General features: G+C 40.2%; 1 long non-coding RNA gene across 17 annotated transcripts in view; it reads left to right on the plus strand.

Moving 5' to 3' along the window:
* The window catches only part of LOC112675999 (uncharacterized), a 142,843-nt gene that overhangs the window by 16,701 nt on the left and 102,190 nt on the right, over nucleotides 1-23,952 (plus strand). For 12 of the 17 annotated variants that reach the window (XR_007407228.1, XR_007407227.1, XR_007407229.1 and 9 more), the window contains one exon: nucleotides 5,833-5,919. The exons of 3 other annotated variants lie outside the window; for them this stretch is intronic. This is a non-coding gene — a long non-coding RNA (uncharacterized LOC112675999). Of the gene's footprint in view, nucleotides 1-5,832; nucleotides 5,920-12,748; nucleotides 12,979-23,952 lie in introns of all 17 variants that reach the window. 2 more of the 17 variants (XR_007407224.1, XR_007407236.1) reach the window with 2 other exon arrangements.

A 23,952-nucleotide genomic window follows, 5' to 3' on the forward strand; every position in this document is an offset into this window, starting at 1 on the left:
CACATCAGGCTCCCGGCGTGGGCCTGCTTCTCCCTCCTCCTGTGTCTCTGCCTCTCTCTCTCTCTCTCTCTCTCTCTCTCTCTCTCTATGTCTATCATAAATAAATAAATCTTTAAAAAAAAGATGTGTGTATATATATGCATATGTGTGTTTATATGTGTATGTATAAACACGTGTGTGTGTGTATATATATATATATATGTTACATCTTCTTTATCCATTGATTTATTTATGGGTACTTGGGCTGCTTCTATATCTTGGCTATTGTAAATAATACTGCAGTAAACATAGGGGTGTGTGTATCCCTTCAAATTAGTGTTTTCTATTTTTTGGGTAAATACCCAGTAGTAGAATTACTGGATCATATGGTATTTCTATTTTTAATTCTTTGAGGAAACTCTATACTGTTTTCCACAGTGGCTACACCAGTTTGCATTCCCACCAACAATGCATGAACATTCCTTTTTCTCCATATCCTCATCAACACTTGTTCTTTCTAGTCTTTTTGATTGTAGCCATTCTGAGAGATGTGAGATGATATCTCATTGTGGTTCTGATCTGCATTTCCCTGATGATTAGTCATGTTATGCATCTTTTTATGTGTCTATTGTCCATTTATCTTCTTTGGAAAAATGTCTATTCAAGCCCTCTACCCATTTTTTATTTGGATTTTTATTTTTTTATTTTTATTATTTTTTATTTATTTATTATTATTTTTTTTTATTTATGATAGTCATACAGAGAGAGAGAGAGAGGCAGAGACATAGGCAGAGGGAGAAGCAGGCTCCATGCACCGGGAGCCTGACGTGGGATTTGATCCTGGGTCTCCAGGATCGCGCCCTGGGCCAAAGGCAGGCGCCAAACCGCTGCGCCACCCAGGGATCCCTTTATTTGGATTTTTAAAAAAATATTTTATTTATTCATGAGAGACTCAGAGAGGCAGAGAGACAGGCAGAGGGAGAAACAGGATCCATGCAGGAAGCCCAATGCAGGACTCAATCCCTGGTCCCCAGGATCATGCCCTGGGCTGAAGGTGGCACTAAACTGCTGAGCCTCCTGGGCTGCCCTGGATTTTTTTTTTTTTTTTTTTTTTTTTTTTGAGTATTGAGTTGTTCTTCATTATTGACTCTCCAACAAGTATCTATCAAGTGCCTGCTGTGTAACAGCTCTAGGAAGTACTGTGCATTTGAATTGTGAATAATGAATGTTTTGGTGGGTTTGTTTCAACTGGGTTTCTGGGCTGCTGGAGAGGCTTTCTGTCTGTCTGACAGATGGCTGAGGACATCACAGAGGAGAATGGAATCTTTCTGGGGGGTGAGACAGGAGCAGGGTAGGAAGGTCTTCTGTGTGTCATCTAGCCTGTAGACAGTTTAAACAACTGTAAAAAAAAAAGTTTGAAATTGAACTTCTAGAATTGAAAATACATCTGGAAAGAAAGTACATTGAATGGGATGAATAGCAACTTAAACATTGCAGAAGAAAAGATTAGTAAACTTGAAGACATAGCAATAGAAATTATCCAAAATAAAACACAGAGCAGGGGAAAGACTGAAAGAGAGAGAACAGTATTAGAATTCCTGGGATATCATCAAGTGGCCTAGTATACATATAATTGGAGTCCTAGAAAGAGAGGATAGATGGGAGAGACAGAAAAAAAATCTTAGAAGATAAACTATTTTAAAAATTATATCTTAAAATATCTTTCATTAAACTTCATTTTTTGGTACACAAAACACAGTTGATTTTTGTATTTTGTTTTTGCATATTCTTATGGAAATCATTCCCACCATGAGGTTGCTCTGAAGAACAAGTCCAGTTGCTCTGAAAATTCATTAGTACTTGGTATGGTCCTTGGCTCTCATGTAAACAGTTCACTCACACAGAACCAGTTGCTTCTTCACTGCCACATCTAGCATCTTCTCGTTTATCATGCCACCTGATTTTATGTATCATTGAATATCATTGATCTTTCCTCCTTATGGGTTATATCTCTTTTTCACTTTTCCTCCTAGCTCTCCAACTGCTTCTATTAAGTCTGTTTGTCTCTTCTGGCTGTCCTGTCAGAGCACTTGTTCTGACTTCCTGGGAGGGTGGTGGTAAGCCTGGCAGGGGTGGGTGGGCATAGCAAGATAGGTGGGTGGGTGTGAGCTATACAAGTTCCCTGGAATGAGGTTTGGAAGAACATCTCAGGCTTGACTATGTTACATGTGAATACAAATCCCAAGTGAAGAATTTTAGGCAGTGCATCCTTGGTAGAAGCTCTTTTCCCTCCTCCACTTTTTTTCTCATTAGGAAAATGAGTCTAATTTGGGGCCTGAGTCTGCTATCTGCAGCTAAGGAAGCTAGAGCTTTTCTGTCCTCAAATTCCTACTGAAATTGTTAAAAGAATGTATAAACAGGAGCAAATTGTATCAACATAGGAAGCCCATGATCATCACTGACTGTGTACTAGAAATCAGGAGAAACGTTTGCTTAACAAAGAATTTAGGACTTGGCTTAAAAAAGGCCACTGTATTATTGCCTGTCAGAACTAATGCTATCTCTAACTCTGAGAGATAAGAGCTCTGGAAGGAAGAAGTTGAGGGTGAATTGACGGGCCAATTGAATGTATCACCTTACTGTCTTCATGGACCTTTGGCATTGGATCTCCACTGTTAGTGTGAAAAAGATCTGATTTTTTTCTCTTGTCTGAAATGGACACATGAAACAGAGATTTGGGTACTCTGTGGAGAAAGCTTTCTTTTCTAAGGTAATAATCCCAATTCAGCATTAAGCACCTGGCCATGCTCTGGTTTAGGTTCCCTTCTTACTCTATCTGGGCTGATGGTTCTCAGAATTGGTCATCCCCAGTTTCATGGAGTCTCTGCCTCCATTGTAACTTTACTGGCCTCCACCCGGTTGACTTTTCTCTTGCCTTCCGTGGTTTTCTAGCTCCTATTTGGCTTTCTACTTTGGCTTATTGATAATCTTATGCTTTTCAGACTCAGTCAGTTCTTAAGCTAGAGAAGAAAAGATTAACACCTGGGTAGCTCCGTGCTGGAGTCCTGGGATCGAGTTCCACATTGGGCTCCCTGCATGGAGCCTGCTTCTCCTCCCTCTGCCTGTATCTCTGCCTCTCTCTGTGTGTCTCTTGTGAATAAATAAATTAAAAAAAAATCAACCAGGGTCACAGTGTCAACAGCACTGCAGATGGACTTTCTGAAAGTCATCCTAAGCTTTCCATTCTAACTGCTAAATGCTAGTACTGCAGGCCCTGGGAGTTTCCATAGCTTTGTCTCACTTAGTTGAGTTTTCACATCCTATGAATAAAGTCATTGCAAAAATGCATGAACACTTTTGCTGCTAAGCCTAACCTATAGTACCCACTAATGTTCTGTTCACCTAGCATGACTTAATGCCTTTACTCTACTCTTTCATGCTCTATCGGTTGAGGCTGCAAGCAGTAAGCATGAGAGAAGGTTATTGTTAGTACATATCTGAAAAGGGTCCCATACACATACTTAGAGAATTTATTAATGGGTACATACTTAACAGAAAGTGAAGGTATTATGATTGGACAAGGTATTATGATTCACCATTTATCAGACAGATTTCTTCTCGATTCAGCTTTCAGATAGAACAGTTACTAACCCTCAAATTGTAATGTCATGTAAAGCAAAGAGCTAGGTAGTATTAACAAGAGCCCTGGCCAAGCAAGATACCAAGACCACGATTTCTCATACCTCTATGCTCTGCTGCTTAATTGGTTTAAAAGAGTGTGAGAGTTTGTTTTCTCTTTTCCTTTGCAATACCCCTTATGGCTTTCTTTTTTTATTTAAAATTTTAACCAGAGAGGTCTAGTTTCAACTTGATATTCTAGGATTAGAATGTTAATAGATTTTGCTAAAGTTATTGTTCTTAACTCATTTCTGGTGGTACCCACTGAACTTTAGTTCCCAGGAAATAGTTGAACGTGGTTACAAAGTGATGACAAACCTTTTCTAGGCATGTGATTTCTATTTATTTTTGGACTAGTATACCCCCTCTAATTTTGCAGTGGCTTTACTGAACTGGCATTTGACTGGGTATAATTTTAAATCAGCTTCACCTAGTGTATCAGTTTGGGTCCCAACAGGAAACAGATGGAATACTTAAATTCAGATAATTATAGGAGGGTTCATTTACAAAGAGACCATTAGAAAGAGGTGTGCAAGATGTAGTGGAGCCACAAGAAAGGATAGTGCAAGAACCTGAGGCAGTAAGCAGTGAACCGCTACTATTCCTAGGCCTGAAGGGACAAGATGTAAGAGAACCCAGGAGGAGAGTCAGATAAAGACCTCCTCAATACAGTGACCTCAGTCTTTTCATACACTCTGATCTCTTTGTGGGTCCCCTTGGTAGAACCCAATCAGATGAGCTGGAAGGCATGGGAGCCCTCCAGGTAGTCCACAGGGTCAGGCTCATGGAGTACAGAGCTGGGTGGAGAGTGGATCTGGAGGGGCAAACCAAAGGTACCTGACACAGGAAGTCTAGATTAAAACTAAATTAGTTCCTTGATACACTTTGCAAATGATGTTCCAGAGATAATAAAGTACTTCAGGCACACAAATACCTCTAAGCAATCTCTTTTACTCACTACTTTCTCTATTAAGCAAGGAAAGGCAACAGAGTTCATGAGATGTATCCTTTTGAATTGATTCAGTTAGGTGGCAATAAAGGTTTTTTTCTCTTTTCTCAAATTACCTATATCTGGTAATATACTCTCTATTCAACTAACACAGGCTTGGGCTCCCTGCAAAGGGGAAATGAGGAGGAGGGAAGAGTGAAAAGGAAGGCTATGCTTAAGGAAGAGGGAGCATCTCAGATGGCAGAGATAGCAGTGGAGAGTCATGGAAATCTGTGAACCAAGACCCCTGGGCATCTGAATGTAGTGACTGGTCCCAGCCCTGGCTATGCTGTACTGGCTCAGCATGATGGCCAACGGGACCTTCATGCTGGTCTTGCCTTCTTTGGACCTTCGAAGAGTTTGCAAATTGGAGATCTTTGCTCATATGACTAAGTGTGCTGAAGATACTTAGGAAGGGCAGAGATGGGTGAGCCTGGCCTAGGTAAGATAGGAGGATGGTTGAGAGCTCAGATTCTGAAGTCGGGCTGCCTGAGTTTGCATTCTGTCTATGCTCCTTACACCTTCAATGACCTTGGGAAAGTTACTTAACATCTCTGTTTTCCAGTTTCCACATTCGTAAAATGGAAAAGATAATAGTAACCACCTCCAGAATTGTTCGGAGGAGTCAATGAGCTACTCTTTATAAAGTTCCCACAAAGAGCCCAGCACATAGAAAGCACATGTCAGTGGTCAACTGGAATAGCATCAGGTCCTGCTCACCAGGGATTCTTGACGGTGGTAGTGATTTTCTTCCAGTCTGTCAGTGCACATCTGATTGACTGCTCAGGGTTATGGGTTCGTATGGTTCTTAGGGAAGATTGGTCAAAGCTGCCTCTCAGAATAAGCCCTTTTCTGAATCTTGGAAGCTAAACAATCCCTTGTCCCTAAGGAACAAGGGAGAAGTCAGTTCCAAGAGTCTCTCCTGATGTGACTAGTGTCCAATTCTGTGGTTGGAGATTACTGAGGATATTGCTAGTCCAGGTTGGGTAGGCTTATTCTGACCTGCTCCTCCTTGGCAAGGTTTGATTGGCCTTTCTGCCATGCCACAATATTATCTATTGTACCATGGCTGAATAATTTTTCTCATTGGTTAATAAATTCTTCCCAGGCCAGGTAATATAAATTCTGGGAATTGATACAAATGGGATGAAGTAATTTTTGTAACTTAGTTTTGCTGTTCTTATCAGGAGGAACCTACAGCCTTTTACCAGAGCAAGAAGTTTCTCTAAAACATATGCTGGCTTGTTCAAGAAGATCCTGCTGGGCCTGTTTGGGTGAGATGTTGAGAATTCATGGAAGCAAGAGACAACAGTTATTTTAGGAATGTAGCCTTGTAGCAAGACAATTGCTAGATGGAAAGCAACTTTATTCACAAACTGATCTAAAGGGCTATTTGGTGTATAGATCTTAATGACTTGTAAGTGAACATAATTTATTGAGTTGCAGTTCTAGGAATAGGTAAAACCTGAGAATGAACTATTTCTCAAAACTATACTATTTGATAGACTTAGATATTTGAGAGAATCTGGGTTTTTTCTTTCTTGTCTCTTGAGTCAATGCAGCTTGTTATAGTCTTTACAAGAGAAGCCTAGTATATATTACTTATTTCCTGCTTCATTAGTAAGAACAATGATATAAAACACTTTAAAAAGACAGAAAACCTGTTTAAAGTATACTGTCAGTGATGTATAGGACTTTGGGGCCAATATTGGAGGGAGCTAGGATGATGAAAACAAAAATCTTATTTTGAGGCAAGTCAAGCAGCCACGAGGTGAGAACCATATGGCTACACTTCTTAAGAGTAACCTTGTTTATGTGGTTTTGCTCCAGGGGAAAGATTAAAATGACTGCTGTTATATGGTTTTGAGAACAGATGACTTTTGAAGAGTCTAGTGGTAGATGCTGATCAAATCTACTCCAAGGGACCAAAAGAGGATATCAGATAAAATAGAAGGGAGTGAGATTTCATTAGAAATCAGTGAAAACTAAGCTGGACTCTTCCTGGGAATCCTCAAGCAGAAAATGGCCATCGATCTTTGCCTTGAGGACTGTAGTTCAGCCTGACCCTTAGGGCTGGATAGCAAGGTCACTGGACAGTTCTTGCTTTAAGTCTCAGGCATTCATCATTAGAGCTTCATTTGCCCCCAAGGAGCCCTGTTTGCTGATCCTCACTTGGTACCTTCTCTTTTTAGCTTAAGCTACCTACTTCCTGGCACCTGCATCGTGGATTCCCAGAGGGCACTGGCCTTGTCTGTCCTCACCTGTTTGGTGTTCTTGGTCCTGGTTCACCACTTTCTGAAAAAGGCTCTTTGGTAAAAAACGAACAAGATGTCTAAAGGCCTTTAAAAACTCCTGCCTGAAGCTTTGGATGAAATGATGAATAAGATTTGATTATCTTCCCTTTTTCTCCCTTGACAGCTCCTGAGCTGTCTCTCAAACCACTCCCCTACACTTAGAAACGCAAGGCTCAGGGAGCAAATAGCAACAGGCCTCCATGTACTGGACTTCAGTTTCTTGTAGCCTCATGTCTCAACATTGCTGGAGGCCAGGGAGTGGGGGGCGGGGAAGGTTAAGTTTCATGGAAGAATTTCAGTCTGTTTATTGTCAGGGCTTGTATCAAAAATGAGAAAAACCATACTCCTTTTCAGTGAAATAAAACATAGAGGCTTGCAGCTACATTAAGCTATTGAACTGATATGGTGGCCATATGTGTCTCCCTTACTTCCCTGATACTCTTTTTATTTTTAAAAAGACTTTATTTTTATTTATTTCAGAGAGAGAGAGAGAGAGAGAATGAGGATAGAGAGAGAGGGAGAAACAGACTCCCACTGAGCAGGGAGCCCGACAGGGGGCTTGATCCCAAAACCCTGAGATCATGACCTGAGTTGAAGGCAGACACTTACCTGACTGAGCCACCCAGGTGCTCCTTCCCTGATACTCTTTATGCTTCCCCCCACCTCTAGTCCTCTAGAATTCTTGCACCCGATTGGTATCTTTTACAATTCTTTAGAGTTGAAGGAGCAAACTTACTGTTCAGTGTATACTGAGTGGGATTCTACAGCAGCCATAGCTCATCTAACTGACTATGGCATGCACATGTCCTTTGATCGCATGTATGGGGTGAGAGAATAACTTTCACACTCTCTATGAAGTTCCTCTTTTCTGCCTATTCTCCAATGGATGCACAGGAAATGTTCATACACACAAAAAATGTTCACAACAGTGATAATTTGGAAAAACACACCAGATTACAGCCTAAATTTTGGATCCTTGATTTATTTGACACTCATTAGGAGGGTGGATTATGGAAGCCAGATTTTATTTCCCTTTAAGTGAGATGAGTTCACAATGAGAACAGCTCTGAAATTCAAGTGTGACCTGTGAAGACTTTTGTCGTTGTTGTTACTGAGGCATCTCAATGGACAATATGTTCTTTTTGTTTCTTTTCATATAAGACCTCTCTTCTAATTCTCTTTCCTTGTCCAATACTCAGACATGAAGAAACCAGTTTGTGTATTGATCAAACATGTCTGGTACATCAAAGGACCACAAGACCCTAAGTAGTTGATTTGTGGCTTAGCCTTTTCTCCTGCCCTTGGAGTGGTTGGATATTGGGTAGAGATCCACAGGGGACCATTTTAAAAAATACTCTCGTTATCCATTAGAACAGTCTTTTTTTTTTTTATTAAAGATTTTATTTATTAATGAGACACACACACACACACACACCACACACAGAGGCAGAGACACAAGCAGAGTGAGAATCAGGCTTGACGTGGGACTCAATCCCAGGTCTCCAGGATCACACCCTGGACTGAAGGTGGCGCTAAACTGCTGAGCCACCTGAGCTGCCCAAGAATAAACCTTTTTATCACATCTTACCATTACAGAAATTTGAGGGAAAGGAAGTCATGTGACTTGTGTCTTCAGATTGGACTCTTCTAATTTCATTCTGTAAGAGTTGAGGGAGAGAGGTGATAGCCAGAGTCTACAGAGCATTTGATCTCCCTCACAGGAATCTACATGTTCATTCTCATCCTCTGCCTGCTCCAAACACTGCCATGCAGTGAGTTTTGGGTCTGCAGGATGGGCATAGTATCACATAGCCAAGGGCCATGTGTTACTAATTAAAAAGTGCATGTGTCAAGTATTGATTACAAAGGCATAGAACTAAATTTATTTTATTTTATTTTTTTATAGAACTAAATTTTTAACAATCTCTGGAATTTGCTTCTCTGACAGTTTTGTTCCTTAGAGAAATTTTAAAGTTCTCAGAGGCCCTGGACCACTTATTTTCAAACTATAGGTTGTGACCCATTAGTGAATCTTGATATCAATTTGTGGATCCAGATCAGTGTTAAAGAAAGAACAAGCAAATAAAGAACCAATGAACGAAAGAAAGAAAGAAAGAAAAGAAAATACAATAGAGAATCCATATTGCACACAGTAATATTAAAAGTATTGGTTTATGGGGATCCCTGGGTGGCTCAGCGGTTTGGCGCCTGCCTTTGGCCCAGGGCGCGATCCTGGAGTCCCAGGATCGAGTCCCGCGTCGGGCTCCCAGCGTGGAGCCTGCTTCTCCCTCCTCCTGTGTCTCTGTCTCTCTCTATGTCTATCATAAATAAATAAATAAATCTTTAAAAAAATATAAGTATTGGTTTATGACACTTTTATTTGTAAGTGTATATATATGTGTGTGTGTGTGTGTGTCATTAAGTCTGTGGACAGTTTTTAAAAACCATATGGATATATGTGGCTCTTTATATATTATTTCCATTTCCCCCTGCTCCTCACTCCAGATTTACTGTTAACATCCTAGGTTGGCTCTACCCAGAGTACATACACTCATGTTTAAAAATCAAACCAAGTAATAAACAACTAGGATTCAGAACTCACCTTGGAATAATGTTCTAATTGGTCCTAAGTGTCCTGGAGGGCTGTGTTTTGGGCCTGGGTCTTCAACTGGCTCTTTGGTATCTTGGTCATCAGAACTGATCCTCAGTTTAATGAATTTTGATGGCTGGGAGACCAGATCTAGGTATGAGAAATTGAATGTGAGGGCTCAGCCCTTTTAGAAGGGCTCTTTTAAAACCCTAGAGAGGGTTCTTCCTCTCTCTTTCTCTCTTTCACTCTCAAATAAATACATGAATCTTTTTTTAAAAAAAAAGAAAAAGAAAATGTGTGTCCAAGAGATGAACTAGTGTATATATCAATTTGACTCTAAGAAGAGATTTTATTTTTTTAGATTTTATTTATTTATTTGAGAGAGAGCACAAATAGAGGGGGGAGGGGCTGAGGGAGAAGGAGAAGCAGACTCCCCACTGAGTAAGGAGCCAGATTTGGGGCTCAATCCCAGGACCCTGGGATCATGACTTGAGCTGAAGGCAAACACTTAAGTGACTGAGCCACCCAGGTGGCCCTAAGAAGAGAATTTGATCTCCTCAGTAAATAGCATCAATGTCTTTGCCCTTTGATCATTCTTTGGAAATTGGAATGAAATAGGGGTTGGGGAGGAAGGCTCAGAAACATCTCCTTGTGGCTTAGTACTGATGGGATGATAGATTTGTAATAAATTTAAATGTATTCCTGAACTAGCTTGTGTTTAAATACCCATTGAGTATCTATACTCTTTCAGCTGCTCTTGGGATGCTGAGAGTTTAATTCAGAGGCCTGAAATGCAGTTCATTTAGGGCACATATGAGCACATTCATCTCACCAGTTGCCCTGTCGTTCTTACTATAGACTTTCCCAATCATCCCTTTTTTTGGATGTATGATGTCCATTCTCTGCTACTTGGGCCTTGCGCAGTGGATGGTCCATTCTTATACCAGTCAGCAGGTGGGCTTTCATCTTGTGATCTGTTAGGAGGCATGAAGATGACACTTATTACGGAAAAGTGCTTGTGTGTAGGATGTAGAGTGGTAAAGCCAATGTGAAAAGGCAAACTCTTTCAAGCATACCTGATTTTAGATGGTCATGTCCAGGCCCTATGTAGGCTGAGGGGCAGAGCAGGGACAGAAAGGAGGCAGCATTTCTTTCTTTCTTTCTTTCTTTCTTACTTTCTTTCTTTCTTTCTTTCTTCTTTCTTTCTTTCTTTCTTCTTTCTTTCTTTCTTTCTTTCTTTTTTTAATTTTTTTTAATTTTTTTAAGTTTTTATTTTTAAAATTTATTTATGATAGTCACACACACACAGAGAGAGAGAGAGAGAGAGAGGCAGAGACATAGGCAGAGGGAGAAGCAGGCTCCATGCACCGGGAGCCCGATGTGGGATTCGATCCTGGGTCTCCAGGATCGCGCCCTGGGCCAAAGGCAGGCGCCAAACCGCTGCGCCACCCAGGGATCCCAGAGGCTGCATTTCTATTTCATAATGAATTTTAATCTACTTGTTCTGAAAGCCAGGAGTCCTGAGTTCTTGTCCAGGTTCTGTTTGTAACTTACTTTGTGGCCTTAGACTTGTCACTCTGCTTCTCCTGGCCTCAGTTTCCTTACCAGTAAAATGGAGAAGGGGTTTTGCAGGATACTTTCCAAGATTCCTGCTAATGCTAATGCCTTAGGACTTTATATCCCTTTGGGTAACCTGGTTTTTGTAAACAACCACAGGTACCACTGCCACAAACACCCTAGCTGTGGCAAGAAGCATCTTTGTGGGGTTGGTAAGCACTCTAAGGCCTTTTGATCTTTGTTTCTTTCTTTTAAAGATTTCATTTATTTATTCATGAGAGACACAGAGAGAGCAAGAGGCAGAGACACAGGCAGAGGGAGAAGCAAGCTCCATGCAGGGATCTTGATGTGGGACTTGACCCCAGGACTCCAGAATCATGCCCTGGGCCAAAGGCAAACTGCTGAGCTATCCAGGGATCCCCTTGATCTTCTTTTCTTTGGGGAACACAAAGCGTGGCAGACAACAGGTTGAGAAAAGTATGTTTTTTTTCTGATACGTCAAATATCTGAGGATGGTTTGGGCAGCCAATAAAGAAAACTTGGAAGCTCAAAAGAAACTCTGCTTGCTTTCACATCTCATACTTATCTGGGCATACTTAATTTGGATATCCTTAACCACTGATCCAACTTCTTACACAGGAATGTATGGAAATATCCTGATCCAATCTTCTCCTTCTTTAGGGGCTATGCAAGATGTTAGCCCTGTATTCAGGTTTCTCCTTGTGACCTCTGTTTTCCAGGGTCTCTAAGGAGACAATAATTTGCCTTGCTCAGGGCTAACATGAAGGCTGTCTCTCATAATATTTGTCTGATACATTTATCTGTATGGAGTAGGTGCCCAATATATGCTATTGACTATTCAGCTCAATGCTAGGGACAATGGCTTGTCAAATTGACCCAGAGTTAGTATTGAGGTCTTTCCCAAGGTCTTGGGCAGATTAACTGTTTCTGAAATGTTCTTAGGGTACTTCTGCACACTTTTTCCATAGCACTCCACATTTTGCTGAAATTATGCATTGTCAGCTTAGTTTCTTCTGCTAGACATCTAACAGCAGAAACTTTGCCTTATTCATATTAATATCCCTAGCATCTAGTACAGCAGTAGGCACATAGCTGTTGCTCATTAAGTGATTAAATAACATTATTTTATCTCAATTCAAGATACAGTTTACATAGTTGGGCCTTCATAATTTCATAACATTTTCACAAACATTATTTTTTAATTGAAGTATAATTGACACACAGTGTTAAAAACAAACATGGTTCCTTTGATTCTGTCATCAACACTGGGCTTTAATCATCTATTTGCAATTAATTTAACAAGTACTTTTCAAGTAACTAATATGCACTCCATAAGATCACTCATTAAGTATATGGCTTCAGACACTGAAAACATACAAAAGAAATGTACCATTTCCCTTCTATAGCATTTTAAATTTTAAATGAGAGAGAAAAATTCCTGTGAAAACAAATGAGAACAGTGCCATCCAGGATATGAGTAGGTGCCAGCAGGGGTGAGGTAAACGCTGGGAGGATCTGAGAACAGAGCTGGGTGCTAGAGGGGTACTCACACTGAAGGGATATGTCCTAGGAGCAGGGTGGGTACTTTGGGGCTGGGGAGATGCAATCTCTTGAATCTGACACAGCTTTCCTTATTTATAGACAGAAGCACCCCTGCTCATCCATCTATATCTTGCAGACATCATGCCTTCTGAAGTCCATGCAGTGATGACTGGAGCGTTTGCCACCATTTTGGTCATTGTGTTGGGAGCCTCCATCATCCTTAATTTGTGCCTCTGTGGTGGCTGCCCCTTCTGCTCTTGCCTTGTCAAAGCTGGTAAATCAGAGGGAGGCCAAGTTCAAGAATAGAAGGGGGTAAAATTACCCTGTGGGTAAGTCCAATGAGGCATTTGAGGCCATCTGGGGGATGGTAAGGTCAAGTGCAGGGTCAAGAGTGATGGTGTGGTGGCAGAGGCTTCAAGTGTCTTGGTGAAGGAATAATGATTCCATATCCCCTCTTGTCTACCTCTGCCTCTAGCTAACTGTGTTGATTTTCTTTTTTTTTTTTTGGTTAACCCTCCCACCAGCCTGTCTTCCACATGCCATTATCCTCTGTCTTTGGTGTCAGTGCAATCTCATGCCAATTAAATCCGATACTGCTTCACTATAATTGCCACCAAAAGGGTCACTAGGAACCCCTGTCACTTCTCACGCTAGCCTTGCAGTCTCCTCCTGCGTTCCTGCATTGCAGGAACAGTGGGATTTCTCTTCTATGAGGAGCTGAGACTACTCTAGACACCATATTCTTCCTCTATGCCAAATAATCACAGGGAGGAGAAGAACGTCCTGGAAGCTGCCAGCAATGGAGCCAGGGACGCCATAGGCCATATTGATAACCATTAGCAGCCATCCTGATTGTCTTTTTTGACTGTGGTGTCCTTCATCAGTGCTGCCCTCTCCTGGCTAAGAGAATTGGTAGACGTATAGAATCTTTCCAGGTAAAAGTCAGGCTATCCATCTAGAGTACGGTTAAGTAGTCCTTGAACTGCGCATATCCTGACCCATAGTGAGCTAAAAGAGAACCTGGATAGGAGAAGGGTGGAGACTGAGTCAGGGCTCCAGAGAGAGTCCTTGGTTCCTGGCCTCCTTTCCCTGGGATATCTTTCTTTCACCCAGGTCATCTGCTCCTATATCCTAAGGCCCACGGTTTCATGATGGGTGTAGAGTGAGCAGAATGACCAGTGGTAGGTGTGATGGTAGGGATCAAGTTTTTCACAAATGAGTGTGTAGCTCAGCAACTATCTCAATACAAGAACAGACATCTTTTTGGAATGTAAGAGTGGATTGAAGACAAACAGTGGCTTTCAGTAAGTCAGAATCCTGAAAAGCACAAATTGTCTGTGGGCAGACAGAACATGTTAAACAAAATCTTGTTTCACACCCACATATCCCTTTCCAGTGTCCTAGGCCTAACCACAAAACAAGCATAACAATACACTTAGCTCCAATGCTCATGCTGCCCTGAGGTCTTCTTCCCCCACAGTCTGACCCAGCTTCTCTCTGTAATGTAATTGTTGGGTCTTTACAGTTGGAGCACTCCAGGGTTTTTGATAGTCTGTTTGTTTGCTATTTTTGATAGTCTAAGGTCCACTTCTTCATTGATATGTTTAAGTTGCTATAAATCAATCTCCTTCTTTTTCTCCATCATCCTCATTCCTTATTCACAAGCTTCAACAAGAAGAGTGCTGGGCAAAGAGGCCCATGGGGTTTCCATATTCCTATAATAACTCATGAAGTGATTATTTTCTGAGCATTCTTTCCACATTCTTTAGGGTAGTGTGGACAAGCTGGGGGTCCTAAGTACTCTAGAACTTTTATCCTGATTATATGGCTGCACACAAGGGACTGAGTTTATTTACTCAGTTATTTTTGTTTTCCCGAGGTGAGAGTTGAAATCATTATATTTTAACACTGTGGATTTTGCCAATCTCTGTTCCATAGGAATCACACTGGGAGGCTTGAGTGAATTAATTCATTTTCCCAACACCCAATAAGCCAACAAGATTCCAGCTTCTGTAGTGGGCAGTCCTGGTTTTTCAGTACAACTTGAGACCAGATAGAGAAGCTGATGTGAAATGGGCCCTCTCACATGACAGTTAATTTGGAGTTAAGGCAACCACTGCTACCAGACTATGGGTGGAGCCCACCTGGATTTACAATCTCAACTTCTATTACTTTTCTTTTTTTTTCCTTTTGATTGGAGGTCCAAAAGACCAATTTCATTTTTATTTTTCCTATGAGGGAGATTATAGTGGCATAATATTTTTATTTTGCCATTAAATGGACATAATGTATTTATAAGTAAAGATATTTGAGTTTTTATTCTGTAGCAAAGATTGCTTCTGAAATTAGGCTGCTTACCAACCATCTTCACAGAAATAGGAGTTACACAAAGACTCAAAATACAAATAAAAGCAGCACACATATAAGACAGATAAATAGAAAGAGCAAGTGGTATGAAGTGTTTGATTAAAAGCTACAGGTCATCAGGTGTGGGAGGTATAAGTGTATTTGAAGCAGACACAGTTACATACAGTTGGACTGCCAAAGATATTGCTGAATGTGGGTGGTGACTTGCAGAAAATGATACGAAGAAAGTGGAATTATCCTTGAGGATAGGGGAGGGAGAATGACTAGCAGATTCCAAAAGTTTGGAAGATCCAGGTTAAAACTAACATATAAGAAGAAATACAGTTCAGGGGTGCCTGGGTGGCTTAGGAGGTTAAGCATCTGCCTTTGGCTCAGGTCCTAGAATGGAGCCCTTCACTGGGCTCCCTGCTCACTGGGGAGCCTGCTTCTTTCTCTCCCTCTGCCCATCTCCTCATTCATGCTCTCTTGCTCACTCTCTCTCAAATAAGTAAATTAAAAAAAATCTTTTTAAAAAAGAAGAAATACAGTTCAGTGTGTCCACTTTTTATGGCACTCATATTCTGGAGTAGAATCATTAAGTGAATTTATTTGGTAGCTGATTAAACAATTGAAAAGTGAAACAATTTCATCTCAGTTTATCTTTTCTGTTAAACACTTGTCTGTATTGTTCTAATTCTGATGCCTGATTACTGTCTAACCATGTGATTGACATCTAGCAGTGGGATATGCATCATGCAGCCAAGGCTTAGGTGAGTGTTGCCCTCCTTATCCCTCTTGATCAAAGCAGTCCATCTAATTCTGGCCATAGCTTAAGAATGCAAACCTTATCTAGTGAATATCCAAGTGTTTGTGCCTGCCTGGGCAACAAAGAGCTTTGCTTGATCCAGATACTTCTCTGGAATTTCACAGAAGCACTGAAGTTAGGGTCAGATACACAATCCTTGACCTAGGGGATTTCTGAGTTTGTGGCCCATCAGGTTTAATGTATAAACACACTTCTTTTTTTTTAATATTTAATTTATTTATTCATGATAGATACAGAGAGAGAGCCAGAGACACAGGCAGAGGGAGAAGCAGGCCCCATGCAGGAGCCCGACGTGGGGCTCTATCCCGGGTCTCCAGGATCACATCCTGGGCCGAAGGCAGGTGCTAAACCACTGAGCTACCCAGGGATCCCTATAAACACACTTCTTGGGGTACCACTGGCTAGCCTCTGGTGGTTGGTGCTAAGGATGCTTTTCATCTGCTATGTTTGTTTTTCTGCATTCTTGTACATGGGTGCCCATGAAGCATACCTGATTGTCTGATAGGGACGATATTAAATTGTGTTTTGTGGTCTATAGCCTCAGTGGTACCTCGCCAGAAGAGTGACTTGTTTCCAAGATTGTGGTCAGTGCTATCTTCACAGGGGCCTGTGTATCCCTTATCAGTGTCTGTGTGGCAGGGAGGCACTTCAGCTTCATCTCTTGGCAGAAATCACTTACATAGATCCTGAAAAAAATCTCTCTCAGAATATTGATTGCATCCATCTCAAAGATGCAAAGAAAAGGCACCTAATCTATAACATTCTCAATTCATACACAAAGAATTAAGAGCCTTAAGGGACATGTGTAAAATCTTCCCCTTAGGAATTCTGTCTTCCTTATCTAAGAATCCTCTATGTCCTCAGGGGAGCTGAAACTGTGTCCCCTTCCTAGGACACAGATTTCACCAGTAGAACCTTTGAAACCTATGTGTGCTGCAAAGGCTGCTTTCAGAGTTGGGTGAACACTAGGATCCCTGCTCCCTCCTCTTGTACACTATTTTCCACTCAGGAATCTTCTGGGAGTGGGGAGAAATAAGGTCTTGAGGGTAATAATGGGGATGCTAATATAGTATGTAAAAAGAAGGATGGGTATTTGTGGCAGTCTAGATTTTTGTTCTTTTCTCTCATTAGATACATCCTCATATTAGTTCTCATATGGATAAGTGACAGATTTTACCTTTATTGGTGCAGTACTGAGAAGTGGAGAGGCAGAGGAATAAGTAAGTAGTGGGGGTTTCCCTAATAAGAAGGTACTGTATTTATTGTGATTGGGATATAGGTAGGTTGTAGGTGAAATTTTGGCAGTGGCCCTAAGTGGCTAAAAAATTATGGGCTGCTCCTGACAGAAATGAAGAAGACTGAGAGAGGATAAAGTTGTCTTGAAAAAACCATGGTGCATTTAGATAGTGCAAACCTGAACTTGCTTACCAATTCTGGGATATTATTAGAATAGAATACAAGGAGTTTGGAAGTCATTACTTCATTCTAACAACAACTAAAAAAATGAGCAGTCTGAAATGCTCATTTCAGTATGAAGTCCCCATACTTTTAGGGAGTTTATCTCCAGTAGCTAGACCAGGTTTTCATAGTCATATCAGACAAAAAAATTCCCTAATACTTTGGCAGGAAAAGGGGGAAAGGAACCATTTTGAAACCAGAACATTCTGTTCTTTTTTTTTTTTTTAAGATTTTATTTATTTATTCATGAGAGAGAGAGAGAGAGGCAGAGGCACAGGCAGAGGGAAAGGCAGGCTCCACGAAGGGAACCCGATGTGGAACTCTATCCTGGGACTCCAGGATCATGCCCTGGGCCAAACGAAGGCAGGCGGTAAACTGCTGAGCCACCCAGGGATCCCTGAGCACTCTGTTCTTTTTGACAAGGACTTCACACAAGGGAAACTAGTTAGCCAGAGCCTAACCAGAGCTGGGGTATTATTAGGGCCTACCTGACCTGGGAGAAGGGAAATACCCAACTCTAGTCCACTCTAGCCATCTTGTTCCAACTAAAGATGGAGAAAAAAACCCTAAGAAACACTTGTGATAGTCCAGATGCATATATCACTAAAAGACTGAGACCTAATCATAGGACTATAGTACCCTTCCCCTCCCCTGCCCTTACTACCACATTACTAAAGGCCTATTTATAGCAGTTCTTTTATGGGTACATCATGCCTGGCTGTCAAAAAAAAATTACAAGGCACACTAAAAGTTAAAAAATACAACTTGAAGACATCTTGCCATGTCTGGATGTTGAAATTATCACATTGGGAATTTAAAACAACCACAATTATTATGCAAAGAGCACTAATGGATAAAGTACACAGTATGCAAGAACAGATGGGCAATGTAAGCAGAGATATAGGAATCTTAAGAGAAAAAAAGAAATGCTACAGATCAAAAAACACTGTAACAGAAATGAAGAATGCCTTTGATAAGCTTATTAGTAGATTGGTCACAGCTGAGGAAAGTATTTTCTGAGCTTGAAGATATATCAATAGAAATATTCAAAACTGAAAGCAAAGGGAACAAAGACTGGGAAAAAAAAAACAGAAAAGAATATCCATGGACTATGGGACAACTACCAAAGGTATAACATATATATTATGGAAATACCAGAAAGAGAAAAAGGGAATAAAAGAAATATTTGAAACAGTAATAGCTGCGAATTTCCCTAAATTGATGTCAGATACCAAACCACAGATCCAGGAAGCTTAGAGAACAACAAACAGGATAAATGCCCCACCCCTCAAATTACACCTAAGCATATCATTTAAAATCACAGAAAATCAAAAATAAAAGAAAAACTATTGAAAGGAGCCAGCAGAAAAAAATTATCTTTAAACTAAAAGAACTACTTATAGAACACACAAAAATATTGGAGGAACTAGAATGGTTCTCCCAAAGCAAAAGATATGTGTGTTAGTAGTGATATATACGTAAATGAAGAGCATTCTGGGAGATGAGGTTGAAATATCTTTAAAAATCTTGTGTGAGGGATCCCTGGGTGGCACAGTGGTTTGGTGCCTGCCTTTGGCCGAGGGCGCGATCCTGGAGACCCGGGATCGAATCCCACGTTGGGCTGCCGGTGCATGGAGCCTGCTTCTCCCTCTGCCTGTGTCTCTGCCTCTCTCTGTGTGTGACTATCGTAAATAAATTAAAAAAAAAAAATCTTGTATGAAATGTTAGGGATTTAGATTTTAACTTACAGAATTTTGGCATGATAAGATGTTTTTTCAAAAGATCATTCTGGGAGCCATTTGGATGCCAGAGAGACCAATAAACACATTGCTGTAATAGTCCAAGTGAGACATAATGAGAGCTGATACTAGGTGGTTGTAGGGGTGGAGATGCACTAGACCAAGGGGAATCAATGGGATTGGACATTGCTAGACAGGAGGGAAGGGTTTTGAGGAAGGGAAAGGACTCATAAATGACTGACTTCTTTCTGGTTTGGGCAAGTGGATCTAAGAGGTGCCATTCATTCACTGTGAAGAAGAGGACTAGTTTCAGGAATAGGAGTAAAGGACAGATTATGGCTTAATTCAGCTGGATATGTTGATTTGGAGGTACCTGGTTGGGGGGGATCACCATGTGAAGCTACTTGCAAGCCAGCTGGGGCCTGGGATTCAGGAGAGAAATCAGAGCTGGAAATAGATTGGGAAGTTATTGGGAAGTAAGTGATTTGTTCACTATACAGGTAGATGTTCAGGTGCTAGCTGCTTGACAGGTTACTATGCCAAATTAAGAGATGTTACCCTCTTCTGTTTGAAGGTTATCATCAGATAGGGCAACATCATCCTCTGAAAAAATAATCCTTTTGATGTACTATTTTTTTTGATGTACTATTAAAGATGAATTATATATTGGATAGATCATGGTCTGGCATAGTTTTGATTCCTGTGTTCTTGTGGCAGTTCAGCCAGTGTCATTGTAAGCATACTCTTGAGTAAATGAATAAAGTAAAAATTGCTAATTTTTGTTTAATGATGAATTTTCTTATGTCACTAAACTTGACTAAAAAAATTTTTTTAAAGATTTAATTTATTTATTCATGAGAGACACAGAGAGAGGCAGAGACATAGGCAGAGGGAGAAGCAGGCTCCATGCAGGGAGCCTGATGTGGGACTTGATCCCAGAATTCTGGGATCATGCCCTGAGCCAAAGGCAGGTGCTCAACCACTGAGCCACCCAGGTGTCCCAACTTCACTAAAAAATTAATAAAATAGTCTTCCTGCTCATTTCTGCCTCAAAGTGACTTTAGGCAAAGTCACTTACTGAGTGTCCTTAGCATCTAGAATCTGAAAGAGATAATGTTTTTGTCCATCTCATTTATACTAAGGAAGCCTGAAGTGACTACAGACCAATATGGAGGCATAAGAGATTCCAGAATTTCCCTCCTCCCATGGATGCACCAAATGTATAGCTACACATGGAGTAATTCTCTCTGAGAGAAATCCAGAAACTAGTGGCTGAGTGACTCCTACATATCAGGCAACTGAGAAGATATACACATCTAACTGGGTAGGAAAATCTGAAACAGTCTCCCCATAAACCCTACCCCTGGTACAGCACCATATAATCCAAGGGAAATCCTAACTCCCATCTTCTCCCTGAGAAGGAAAGGGTTTGAACTGCCCATCTAGTGCTCCAACTTTTAAGACTCCTGACCCCCAAGAGATGAGATCCCAAACACCTAGCTCTGATAGTCTATACAGCTGGGATTCCTGAGTTCCACAGAACTATAGCGAATAAAGAAGTTGTTCTTAATGGTGTGTGACTACTCACTGTGGCTATGCCTCCAAGCCTCAGTGCAGACAGTGCTGGCAAAAATGCCAGTCTTTCCCTGGAAAGGGTTTAGCTATATACAAGCTGCTGCCTGGGGGCCCAGCTTCCAGTTAGCATGCATTTTAGTGCTGACCAAGATCTTCCCTGGAGCCTGAACAAGCTGATAGGCACTTCCATACCTTTCGCTGGGCTCATTCCAATGGTAAAACCAGGTCATTGGCATCTCTCTGGAAGGAGCTTCATACATATGTCTGGTGCCACAGCTTTTGTGGCTGCCACCCAAGGGACAAGCTTCCAGATTGCCTGGATCTGATAGCCAACAGGACTTGCATTCATGAATCCCACAGGACTGAAGCAGACAAAGAAGCCGTTGTTAATGGGCTTGCACAAGAGCACTCACTGTGGCTATCCCCGCAGGGCTCAGTGCAGAGAGCAGGCAAAAACACCCATTTCCCAGTCTTTCACTGGAAGAGGTTTGACTGCATACTTTACAAGCCACTGCCTGAGGATCCAGCTTCTAACCAGTGTGTATCTAGGGGATAACTCTGATTCTCCCTGGAGTTCATCTTTCCCCTCTAGCTCCCTTCAACAATAAAATTAAGTTGCCAGTATCTCTCTGGAAGAGCTTGTGAATTCATGTCTGATACCTTAACTTTTATGGCTGCCACCCAAGGGATGAGCCCCTAAGTCACCTAGCTCTGATAATAAACGAGGTTTGCATTCATGAGTACAATAGGACTATAACAAACAAAGATGCAGTTTTCAAATGGGTTTAGGAGTAACTCCAACAGCTAACCAGCCAGTCTCAGCATAGAGGGAGTAGGCAAAAATGCCCATTTCCCAGTTTCTCCCTGAAAGGGGTTTAACTGCATGCTTTCCCTCCTGGTACCTAAGGGCCTAACTTCTAATCAGCCTGTAAGTAAGTGCTAACTGCAGGCCTCCCTTTGGGACACTAAAGAGGCCCACACTGAAACACATTATAATTAAATTGTCAGAAGTTAAATATAAAGAGAGATTCTTAAAAAGAGCAACAGAAACAATTTATTACAGACAAGGGAACCCCCATTAGACTACTAAAAAATTTTTCAGCAGAAACCTTGCAGTCCACAGTGGAGTGGGGTGGTATATTCAAAAGAAACAACTGCCAACCAAGAATATTCTACCTGGCAAATTTGTCCTTCAGAGAAGAAGATTTTTCCCATACAAGCAAAATCTGAAGGATTGCATCACCACTAGACTGGTCTTACAAGAAATGTTAAAGGAAACAATGTTAAGCTGAAATAAAAAGATGGTAATTAGTAACATGACACATGTAAGTACAAAACTCACTGGTAGAAGCACATATATAGTTAAATTCAGACTAATATTGTAATGATGGCATGTAAGTCACATAACTATAATACAAATGATAAAAGACAAAAATATTTAACAAAAATATTTAATGGATACACAGTATAGAAAAGATGTCAATTGGAACAGCAAAAACAAAATGAGGAAGGTTATATAAATCTATGCATTCAAAGTTAAGTTGTTATCAGCTTAAAATAGACTGTTATAACTATAAGATGTTTTATGTAATCCTCATGGTAACCACACAACAAAAACCTGTAGTAGATACACAAAAGCACACCACTACAGAAAAATGATCAACTTACAAAGGAAGAGAGAAAGGGAGAAAGGAACAAAGGAACTACAATAAAGTCAGAAAACAACAAAATTACAATAGTAAGTCCATACCTATCAATAATTAAATGTAAATGTACTAAATTTTCTAATCAAAAGAGATAGAGTAGCTGAATAGATTTCAAAAAAAAAAAAAAAAAAAAAAGACCAGCTATATGCTGTCTACAAGAGACCCACACTTCAGCTTCAAAGATACATATACACTGAAAGTGAAGGGATCAGGAAAATACTCCATGGAAATGGAAACCAAAAGAAAGCAAAGGTAGCTATACCTACATCAGACAAAATAGACTTTAAGCCAAAAACAGTAACAAGAGACAAAGGTCATTATATAATGATAAAGGAGTCAATTCATTAGGCAGCTATAAAATTGTAAATATATATGCACCCAACATAGAGTACCTAAAGATATAAGGCAAGTATTAACAGATCTCAAGACAGAAATAGCAATACAATAGTAGTGGATTTCAATACTCCACCTTCAACAATGGATAGATCATCCAGGCAGAAAATCGACCAGGAAACTTAAACTACATGTTAGACCAGATGAACGTAACAGACATTTACAGAACAGTCCACCCAACAGCAGCAGAATGCACATTCTTCTCAAGTATATATGGAAATTCTCTGATAAATCATATGTTAGGTCATGAAACAAATCTTAATAAATTTAAGAAGATTGAAATCATACCAACCATTTTTTTCTGACCACAATCCTATGAAACTAGAAATCAAATATGAGAAAAAAACTAGTAAATTGACAAATATGTGGAGATTAAATGATATGCTCCTGAACTGTGGGTCCAAAATAAAAATCGAAAAAGAAATTAAAATATCTTGATTCATGACAAGGAAACAAAATTGTAACTATGTGAGGTGATGGATCTTAACTAAACTTAACCATGGTAATCATTTCACAATATATACATATATCAAATCATTATGTTGCATACCTTACATTTGTAAGTGATATATGTCAATTATACTTAAGTAAAACTGGCGAAACCTTGAAAAAAATATTGAGACAAATGAAAATGGAAACACCATATATCAAAACTTCAAAGATGGAGCAAGAGCAATTCCAAGAGGAAAATTGATAGCAATAAATACCTACATTAAGGAAAAGGAAAGACCTCAAAATAAGCAACCTAACTTAACACTTCAAAGAACTAGAAAAGAACAAACTGAGCTAGAAGTTAGTAGAAGAAAGGAAATAGAGGCAAAAAAGACAATAGAGATGATCGATGAAACTAAGAGCTCTTTTTTTTTTTTTTTAAAGATAAAGGATAAAACTTTAGCTAAGAAAGAGAGAGGGAAGATTCAAATAAAGTCAGAAATAAAAGAGATACCACAACTGGTAACACAGAAATACTAAGGATTATAAGAAACTGCTGTGAACAATTATACAATATACCCCAACATATTAGATAACCTAGAAGAAATAAATATATTTCTAGAAAAATACAACCTACCAAGACTGAATCTGAGGAAACAAATTCTAAAGAGATTGATTACTAAGAAGGAGACTGAGTCAGTAATCAAAATTCTCCCCTAAAAAAGCCCAGGATCAGATGGGTTCACTGGTGAATTCTACCAAACAGTTAATACAGATTTAATATGAATCTTCTCAGATACTTCTAAAAACATAAGAGGGATGAATACT

The sequence above is a fragment of the Canis lupus genome, chromosome 30 (assembly GCF_003254725.2).
Source record: "Canis lupus dingo isolate Sandy chromosome 30, ASM325472v2, whole genome shotgun sequence".
Lineage (NCBI taxonomy): Eukaryota > Metazoa > Chordata > Mammalia > Carnivora > Canidae > Canis > Canis lupus.